This window comes from Formica exsecta, unplaced genomic scaffold (assembly GCF_003651465.1).
Source record: "Formica exsecta isolate Colony F162 unplaced genomic scaffold, ASM365146v1 scaffold222, whole genome shotgun sequence".
In the NCBI taxonomy this organism is placed as follows: domain Eukaryota; kingdom Metazoa; phylum Arthropoda; class Insecta; order Hymenoptera; family Formicidae; genus Formica; species Formica exsecta.
In genome coordinates this window covers 739777-749609 of record NW_021849518.1, presented here as the reverse complement: position 1 = coordinate 749609, position 9833 = coordinate 739777, and the positions used below count along the sequence as shown (strand labels likewise).

General features: G+C 38.5%; 1 protein-coding gene across 1 annotated transcript in view; it reads right to left on the bottom strand.

Moving 5' to 3' along the window:
- The window catches only part of LOC115235461, an 81486-nt gene extending 75231 nt beyond the window's left edge, over window positions 1-6255 (bottom strand). Inside the window, exon 1 of the mRNA XM_029807275.1 lies at window positions 6220-6255. The gene's annotated coding sequence lies outside the window, so the exon portion shown is untranslated. The remainder of the gene's footprint in view (window positions 1-6219) is intronic.
- Between the last annotated feature and the right edge of the window lie 3578 nt (window positions 6256-9833).

The window sequence follows — 9833 nt, the reverse complement described above, 5'->3', positions numbered from 1 at the left end:
TATATATATATATATATTATGTGCCATAAGAAAAATTATAATAACGTGTATGATCTGTATAATATTTCGTTCCTTTTCTTGCAAGTTAAACAATAATCAATGAAACACGAATTTAAATTGATACGTCGGCTAAAAGGCAGAGCGATGAATCTCGCTATTAAAAGCAAGCGGATCATCAACAGCTCCTGAGTGATTAATTAAAAAAAAATAAAAAACAAAACAAAAAAAAGATCGCACACAGCTCGCGAGACGGCGAAAATAAAAGACGCAGATGAATGCCGATACTTGTTGCACGTCGTTCTTAAATAGGACGTTCGCGGACAATAGCGATCGCTGAGGTCGGTATCGCAAGCGTAGCGAAGCTCGAAAGCTTTTCATTCGCCACAGGCAAAGGGGACCGGCATTTTTCTTTTTTTTTTAGAAGCTGCCTCTTTCGCCGGATAAGGGAGACGCCACTTAATTAAAGCGCCGAGCATCATCTCTCTCGAGATAGCCGGCGAGTGCCACTCGGTGGTCGTCCGTTCTCCGTGGAATCTCCATTCAGTCGCGAAGAAAGATCGTCCTCTCCTCCCGTGTATCTTGATTCTCCGAACGATGCGGAAATCTCATTCGCCATTTTTTAAATAAGTCATGTTACAACGATACACGAGCACTATCACTCTGCTTGTCGTGCACGTATTCAGACGAGTTTGTCCGCGATTTGTTAATTACACGTGAAAATAATCAAGGATTTCACTGGGGGCTCGCTTTACATGTTTAAAAAATAAATTAAACATATGTGACATTTAAGATCGTTATCATTAAAATATTGCTTTCGTATAAGCAATACTCGCTGAAAATAAATCGGTAAATAAAAGGATCAATTTTGGCTGAAAAATATTCAAATTATTTTGGACAGTCCGTCGATTAGATTCTCGCGAATCTTGTTTCGTATAGAACGAAACAAAAGAAAAAATGGATGAAAAAAAGAACGCACAAAATGTCGAGCTTTGATCGCCGGTGACTCGTCGCGATGGTGAAAATCCGATTTGTCAGGCAATTCGTCCCGTGACAAAATTTAAATCGCAAAGCACATTGCGGACAGAGGGTGGACGCCACCGGGGTGCTAAGAGGGGAGGGGAATCGAATGTCCTTGCCGGGGGAGGATTCAAAGTGGATTCGGATAATACGTAGTAAAACGCGTTCGAGGGTGAATCCTAAATTTCCAGCGTAATCTCATTTTTCCGCCAGACGCTTCTAGTGTGGCAAGAGGTATATTTACCGTCACGCATAGTAACTTATCTTGATGGTTGAAACAATAAAATGTATTTTGAAAAAATACGAGAAAACATAATTTATTTCGATTTATATATTTCTTTCTCATTTATGTATGTAATTATGACGAATTTTATATATTATGCAAGCAGATGTATTATTTAGAATAAAGATTTGTTTTGAAACATACTGTGATAAACGAACTTAAAATTATTATATAATTTTAAATGTAGGAAATATTTTTGCTTTGTTCAAGATTGTCTTCCAGAAATCTACATCATTTCGCATTACCGATATATATTTTTCGTGCAAAATATGTTTTGTATAATGATATCTGCACCAGGTAGAATTTCGTTGAATAAACGTGGGTGGAATCGTTCGACCGAATCGAGAAATACATATATAAAGATGATTGCAATTATTAATGAGTCATCTTCCGGATGAATTCGCACAGCAGTTCTAATTATCATCTCAATGCGTTCGAGAAGTTTACTTCATCATTTTGTGATCGTTACCGCCGTTTTGCTCGCGCCCGCTCTATCTCTCCACGGGAGTGCTTGAATAAAACACCATCAAAAAATAATTGTCAGATATCTTAAATTATAGCCGGGAGACGCGCCCTGCGGGCGAGAATTTGCCTCTATTGTATACCGCTCTCTGTAATACGGTCCATTCCTCGTGACACTCGTCACCTGATTTTATCACGTCGTTAAATATCCCCGTCGCTCGTATCGACATCAACGACGCTTAATTGTGTATTTATTGTCGACGATGGAATCTCATCGTTTATGTCGCGCGCGTTCCCTCGAAATAGTTTTACGGCAATCGAATGCCGATCGTACACTCGACTCTCCTAACACTTATTTTTCGAGACACATGGAAGCGAGGACCGCAGGCACATAAGGGGAAAACACTAATAAACGCTAAAACATCGAGATATCCTAATAAAATACGTTTTTTTTTTTTAAATTGTGAATATTCCATAATAACTTAAGAGAATTGTATTTATAGAGACGCGATGTATAATGATAAATGAAAAATTGCTGAGACGCTTTTCATTATCATGGAATATTTACGCCATATCTCGTCATTTAATTCGAGCGAAAATTCGAGCGAAATGTCCGACATTTTCATCCAATGTCCCGTTACCGGAGTAAAATTTATTAAAAGCAGCAACAAGCTCGGCCTCATTGTGAATCGTGTCTCGTAATTAGAACTGTTCTGTGCTAATTATGATTACTGGCGCATGTACATGTATTCGGTCGAAACCGAAATTTATTCGTTGGAACAAACTCGATCGTTTAACAAAGATATATGCAAAGTTTTGGTGATTTTAAAATCAGGAGAATGAGATTCTCGCTTTCACTGCCTTGAGAAAAAGAAATAATTATTAATTTTTATTATTATAAAATATGATTCCTTTAAAATATCTCAAGATATGCAAAACCACGAAATGAGAAATAAAATCAAAGTTGTCATCACATTACATTCAGACAGATCCTTGGAGTAATATCCTTACTTTTTTTATTTCAACATTTACATTTTTCGAATATTTGTATACGCTTCGAAAAAATTATAGTTGCGAATAAAATGTTTTTGATATTGAATCTGTAATTACCGGATTATGATTTCTCGAGATGTCTCTCCCTTGTGACGCCGCTTTATCCATTAATTATCAAAGTTACGATGTAGATAATGACGCGTGCATTAAAATCCTCAAGGCATTCTCGATGGGAGGAGAAAAGCGAGAAATAGGCCAATAAAAATTAAATGATGATAGATTCGCTTATACTCGAGATTTTATTGGCATCGTCAAAGAGAAGGGGTTCGTATGTTCCCCCTTTAAAACTCGCTGCACGTAACAGACATTAATTCGAGGAGCTAGAACTCGCGAAATGCTCTTTCAGCGACATCGCGACCTTCACCGCAAGATTTTTCGATTTTTGCTGCAAATTGCAACGCGATTCGTAAAGAATAAAGTTAATAACACATTACGTTCGGCATGTAGAAATTAGGATATCGAGGAAGGTGAAACTTTAAAGGCGTAAGGTTGAAAATCACCGAGCTGGATCGATAGACGAATATCATAGAGTTTTTAATAATCGTATCGCATTGTTTGACATAGATCGACGAATATATTTACGTACAAGTAAATTCGGATTCCTCGAGCTACAGTAACTCTAAAGAACAAAGAAAATCGTAAAGCGAATTGCATAAATTATGATTCTTTCATGATATATTTCGTGATTCTGTGTAAGTATCCGACGTGCGCATAGAGCTACATGACGAATTATTATCATGTTGAGATACGCTACAAAGTTAAAATTTAAAAAAAAGACAAAAAAAATTAACGGTAAGAATATTTTATTTACAGAACCACATATAGTTATTAAATAGTCATTTTTAATTTAAATAATTTTTACATTTAGTTTTCGGTGATTTTTACGAATTTCATGAACTTTACTGGACATAAAAATGGAAATTATAAATCCTTCCTTTTCTACTTCCACATTGATGTTCAATTTGCATTTCTTTAATTTACTTTATAATTCGTTATTTTGCAATCGTATATGTTATTAATGTCTTTTCATCTTTACTTTAAATTTTTCAATCTGAATTAAAGAAATGGCAAATGGTAGCGTAAAAATTCGAGAGTAACAATCTTTATAAAATGCATCCATTAAATGAGTCTATTACACACTTCACTTTTGAAGATCTTAAATTTCACTTCCTCGACTGTAAAGTTTCGAACGAAGGCAAGCGGAGCTGTAGCACCGTTACAATAACGTCTTCAATTAACAAGTTTAAAAGCAACGAAGAGAACGTCCTCTGACGAGTCTGACGTTTCTCATTTTGCATAGCCGCGGCTTCATGACTAAAGGAGGTCGAAGTCGAAGTGCTTCGGAAGTTCGTCAGGTTCCGTAACGAAGGCGAATCGTGACGGCGCTTCGTTTTTCGCGGAACGAAAGAGAAGAGAGCCTTTCGATTTTCACTTCGCTTCCTTCCGCTAATCGCTCTTGATGTGGAGGAAAGCTGGGGGAGGGCGGATGGAAGTCGTAAAAAATAAGGTCGCTTTACGAGTATCGAGGAGATGGACATGTTCGCAAAAGGGCTGCGAACTCTCGCGCGAGTCACGGAAGGTGTCGACTTCATGAGAAATATGCATCACGCGAACCCCCATGTTACTGCAAACAGATGCACGCGGCACATTCTAGATGTATATATATATATACGCTCGTGTTAACACCACAAATCTCGATCGAATAAAACGAATAACCCGGAATTGTTCACTGTGGTATCTGGCGAGATAAAGTCCAACTGTTTCGCGTAGAGATCATAACGCCTTAACATATTTTCATATCGTCGCGTATGTGTGATAGGTGTAATTTTCATGGGAAAATTGATACCCTGTGAGCGTCACGTGACACTGCAATCATATGCCGAACACGTTCTCTGTTGGTCTTGTCCGAGTTATGGAACTATAGATCAGCTGTTGAGAAGAATATCAAATAAGTCTGAACAAAATTTAAACTGAGAAATTCTATCGCGTTTTATTTTTTGTATCTATGAATCTACGAATTTTGTATTAATTTATAGATAAAAAAGTAAAACTAATTTAATGCGAAATGTCAATGAATATGAGAGAACCCAATTTCGATGATGGATTTTTCGATCAATTTTCATTAGCGTTCAAACGTCACAAAAAATATGTATATTATATTAAATATAATATTTAATAAATTTTATCTACTTTATTACTCTTGATTCTTTCTCACCTGTTAAATGACAAGTTGTTTACCTGTCTCAATCTCTGGTGACATGTTTACAGATTCTAAAGCGATACGTTTTGCGAGTTGGAAGCGTGTGTATCGTAAACTCGTATTAAATATGCGGCACGTGTTGTCATCCGACATTATTGCCGATAGATTTATGCGTTAGGATAATGATATACATTGCGTATAATAATATAACTCGTCGATTATTCGCGTCATCGGGCTGTAAACCGGCCTGCAATTTAATATGCTAAGCGTGAGCGCGCGCGCGTGCTGTCGAGATACCTTACCAGTTATGCGTGCATGTACACGTATATGTACGCGTGGAATAAGCCAGGTGAGAAAAAGCAAAGGTTACGGGTGGAGACAGAGAGTCGGACTTGAGCGGTGACACCGAGTGAGAGAGAAAATTCTCCTGAATGTTGCTGCCAGGGACGATCCGTGAGTCACGACCGACGATCGACGATGACCTATGAATAACACGTACGATAGATCGTAGCCGAAGGTCTTTCCGACACGTTCGGAGCTCATTCACACGCAGATGCGCGCAGACTCGATACTCGGATATTTGATACGCAATAATCTAGCGCGTTTATCGATACGCGCTGCGTCAAATACCACGCGATTTGCTTTTCCAAACACAGAGAAGAAAAATCTGTGGATAAATACAATGCAATGTCGAAAGATATTCAATATTAATTTTAAAGATAAATTTGTTGTTTAATTTGAAGTAAATTTTTTTAAAGAAGATTATCGTCTCTTGTATCTTGATATTATTGTTTAAGATCGAGCATTAAGAGCATTAAAATATTTTTCAGATTGCATTTTTCTAAATTTTTTGCAAAATTAAACCATTGTATCTTGTAAAATATAATTGTATAAAAAAATTTCAATGTAAAACAAGCTAGCTCTATTCCAACTCCACAAAGAGATTAATAATTAGCGACTATGGATGGGATTGAATAAATGCTGTGGAAGAACTTAAAGAGCGGCTTCTCTCAGACATGTCGCTCGAAGGTACAATTTGGCTCTAATTAGATTATCGCCGATGACAGTGGTGGGTCGCCAAGCTCGCTTTCCGTTTTATTGTTGCCCCAAAGAGGACTACTGACTCATATAGTCTCGGGAAAGAACGCATTTCGAAGGGTGGTGTAAAGTAGACGGCGGGATAAATTCGGTCGGAATTGCGTACCTGTTGGTGTCTGCGGTGCATCGAAAAAGGGATCGGTCGCGTCTTCGGTTCTGTGTGGTTCTCGCCATCATAAACTCGTTCCTATTCTTCACCAGATGGTGGTGAATCTTGATGCGTGTCGTGTTTTGTGGTTTTACGGCTTTTCCAGAATTTTAAGGACCACACTGTAAATATCTGAGAAAATAGTCGCTGATAGACATCCAAGCTCACGCTTCCTACTTGTTTTTCGACCTCGACCTTCTAAACAATAAATAGGTTTTCTCCAAAGTGAATGATGCGGCAATAAATAAAAAACGACAAAGTTCCGTGTGTTATTCCACCGTCTTACGTAAAATGGGTTAGAGAGGTCGATGGAAAATTTCAAAACACATTATGTCAACTGGAAGGCAATACAAAGAGATTTAAAATTTAATGTGATATAAATGTCTGTTTTTGATGATACTTTCTTGAATATTATCAATGCTTACAGACATGCATGAAAATGTTGTAATTTAAAAATTTATGTATTCAAAAATTCAAAAATAATAAAATAAAAAGTTAGAGTTACAAATTACTATTTAATTCAGGTAGGTGAAATTCACGAGCAACAACTATGTATCAATTTTAATTTTATACAAGTCTAAAAAAATAATTTTATACTTTATACTCTATCTCTATATTTATTTGTTCAATACTCGATCTTCTTCGGAATATGATATTTCTCTCTTGCACACGCGATATGTCCGTGAAAGAGAATCTAAATACATTCCCGTTTGAATATCATCGCTACTCTGTTCTAGAATATCCGTCGTTTATAATGGTCGAGCGATCTCTGATTCACGCTCCGTTTCTGATCGCGCGTCTCGCGACGACGTCCCGGTCCCGGCCCGTCCTCCGTTTTGAGGTTCCCTCGGTCTGTCGCCTCGTGGAACGACCGGTTGACAGTTGACACCAGTTTGACAATGCGCCGCGCTTTGCCATTGTTGGGAACCGCGTGAGCGTGCCGGCTTGCCATTGTTGGGACGTCGCGACGCCTTCATTCTCCTTCTCTCTCTATCTCTCTTTCTCTCATTCCTATTTGCTCTCCTGTCCGTAAGTTGCTCTCTTCGTTATGAGCATGTACTTTGCTCTTGTCACTTATATGTTGCAAAATTTTCTTTTTCCGTTTCGTTATAATTTAGATGGATGCTCATGATTCATATAGCTCTCTCGTTTTATTTTTATTATAATGCTTCGAGAGGATTTTTTGATTTCTCTGATATAGATATTTTTTTTCTTAATATTTCCGTCTTTCCATTATTTTCTTAGCTCATTATTTATTTTTATTCTAATTATATTCATGACACTATATACATGATATATATTTCATAATTACAACGATACTGTGGAAACTATTTCACTGTAGTTTAATCAACTCTACTCTTTCACGTTTTTTAACTCCGTCTCGTTAATTCGTACCCATTGCTCCTCTCCATTTGCAGCCGCTATTTTCGCGCGTACTCTCTTCTCCTCTTTCTCTTTTTCCGTCCCCCGCGGTACACGTGTAAGTGAATAATTCAGTGACAGAGATATAGCCGGAATTCGCGACGCGCCGTCGCTGTCGGCCGCACACGGACCCGCAGCGACAAGTTACACAATACCGACGTGACGCGCCCCTCGATTTTTCGCCTTTTATGCGAAACGGCGACGCGGGGGTGGCGTCGAGCTCCATTGTGGTCGAAGGGACTCCGCTCGTGGCCAGAGTCGCGCGCGTACGCAGGGGAGCGTCGCGACGCGGGTTATACGTTCGACGCACCGTAAAAATTGAAATGGGGCTCGCGTGGAAGCGTCATGTCGGGAGAACGAATGACAGGATATCCTTCTCGTGCAGTAATTTACGTTAAAAAAAAAAAAATCCCGCACACCTGTGCTCTGATCTCTTGGTGGAAATTTGATATAAAAATTTTTCAATTGAATGATATCTCACGAGAAAATGCGATGAAATTCGCTTTGTTTTTCAAATAAATATGCATTCGAAATTAATCGCAAGTCTGCTGAGTAGATTTGTATATGCGTATACTTCCGTATTGCAATTCCTTACAATTAAAAGTGACTGGAAATTTCTTAAAAACGACGTAAGATATGAATACTTATTTTTTTTTAAATCGTAAATATTCACATAAATAATAATATCAGTTTGTTAAAAATGTGATGACTTAATTAAAATCTTGTAACTCGATCTTTGACTGTCCCAATAGGCCCCTGCATTAATTAGCTATAAAGGTTGCCCTGTAATTTCCTTTGAGTCATTCCGATCAAATGATTTGGTCTTGACCAATCTGCGAGAAACTAATGACTAAGATTTTTATCTTTCAGATAATGTCGGGAAGTTTAGAACAGAATCTTTCACAATACAATCGGCTAAACGAGATTTGTACCGTGACTTCCTGCGTAATTATAAAATTGGCTACTATGTGTAAATATATAAAAAAAAACTCTGAACATTGATCGTAAAATTGTTTAATCGAGGAAAACGGGGTATTAAACGTATCTTGTACCCAGGTAATGCACCATAATTTTGAATGTTTATCGTGTACAAGTTTACTTAATTGCCTGCCGAATCTATATAATATCTAGCACATCAGTTAATATATATCCTAATCTCGAAAGCCACGTATATAATCTCGCATTCAAATTTAATGTAGGATAAATTAATATTGACCCGAATAATATAAATTTGCGAAATTACATTTAATTAAAATTCTTGTTACTCTTTATTCATTTATTCTTCATTTATAGCTTGATTAATAAATTAAATGCTTTAAACAAATGTGTAGATACATTCTGCAAGCGCCTTGTAAAAAAAAAAAAAAAAAAAATCTTGGAGCATCGAGGATGAACAGAACATGTCTTTGCAGATACTATCTAAAATATTTCGTCATCACGAGATATGTCTTTTCTTGTCAAATAAAATTGCAACGTTAAAAGCCTTGATGTTTCTGAGCCAAGTAAGAAGAAGCCAAGAAGCGCGCAATAAAATCGGGCTCGAGACGTTGCTCCTCTACGAGAAATCAATTAACGCTGTCTGAGTGCTCCAATAACATTAATTGATTTGTGTTGGGGAAGAGAAACGTTATCGTCGATAAATCCTTCCGCTTGGATCCGTATTCGAGAAAACTGGCGGAAAGGCGGTAACTGAGACCTCGTGCGATTCTGGGACGACACCCGTGCATCCACATGTACGACGTTGACGGAGCGTCCGCGACTAGATGCGCTCAACCAGCCAGCCAGCCAGCCAGGACGCGGATGCACCTCGCCGCGTTTGATAATGCATTAACGCCGGTGGATCAGAATATTAGCATAGCATACGCCCATCGCATTTGAATTGAGAGGCAGCGGCCCCTCGGTGTATAAGCAGAAGCGAGGAGAAGGCGTCCCAGCGTCTCTTTGTCATGCTAATATTACGGCATCCATCCCGACCGGGCGGCGGCGGTGGCGGCTCCGGGCGCAGAGAGAGAGAGACGATGACTCTGCATCGTTTACGCTCCTGTTGCGGCTTCGAACGCGCGTAGCCGCGCCGCGGTTCCAGAAACAGGGCCGCTTTCCAGCCTATCTCTCTCCCCCTCTTTCTTTCTCCGTGAATCTCTCCTACGACC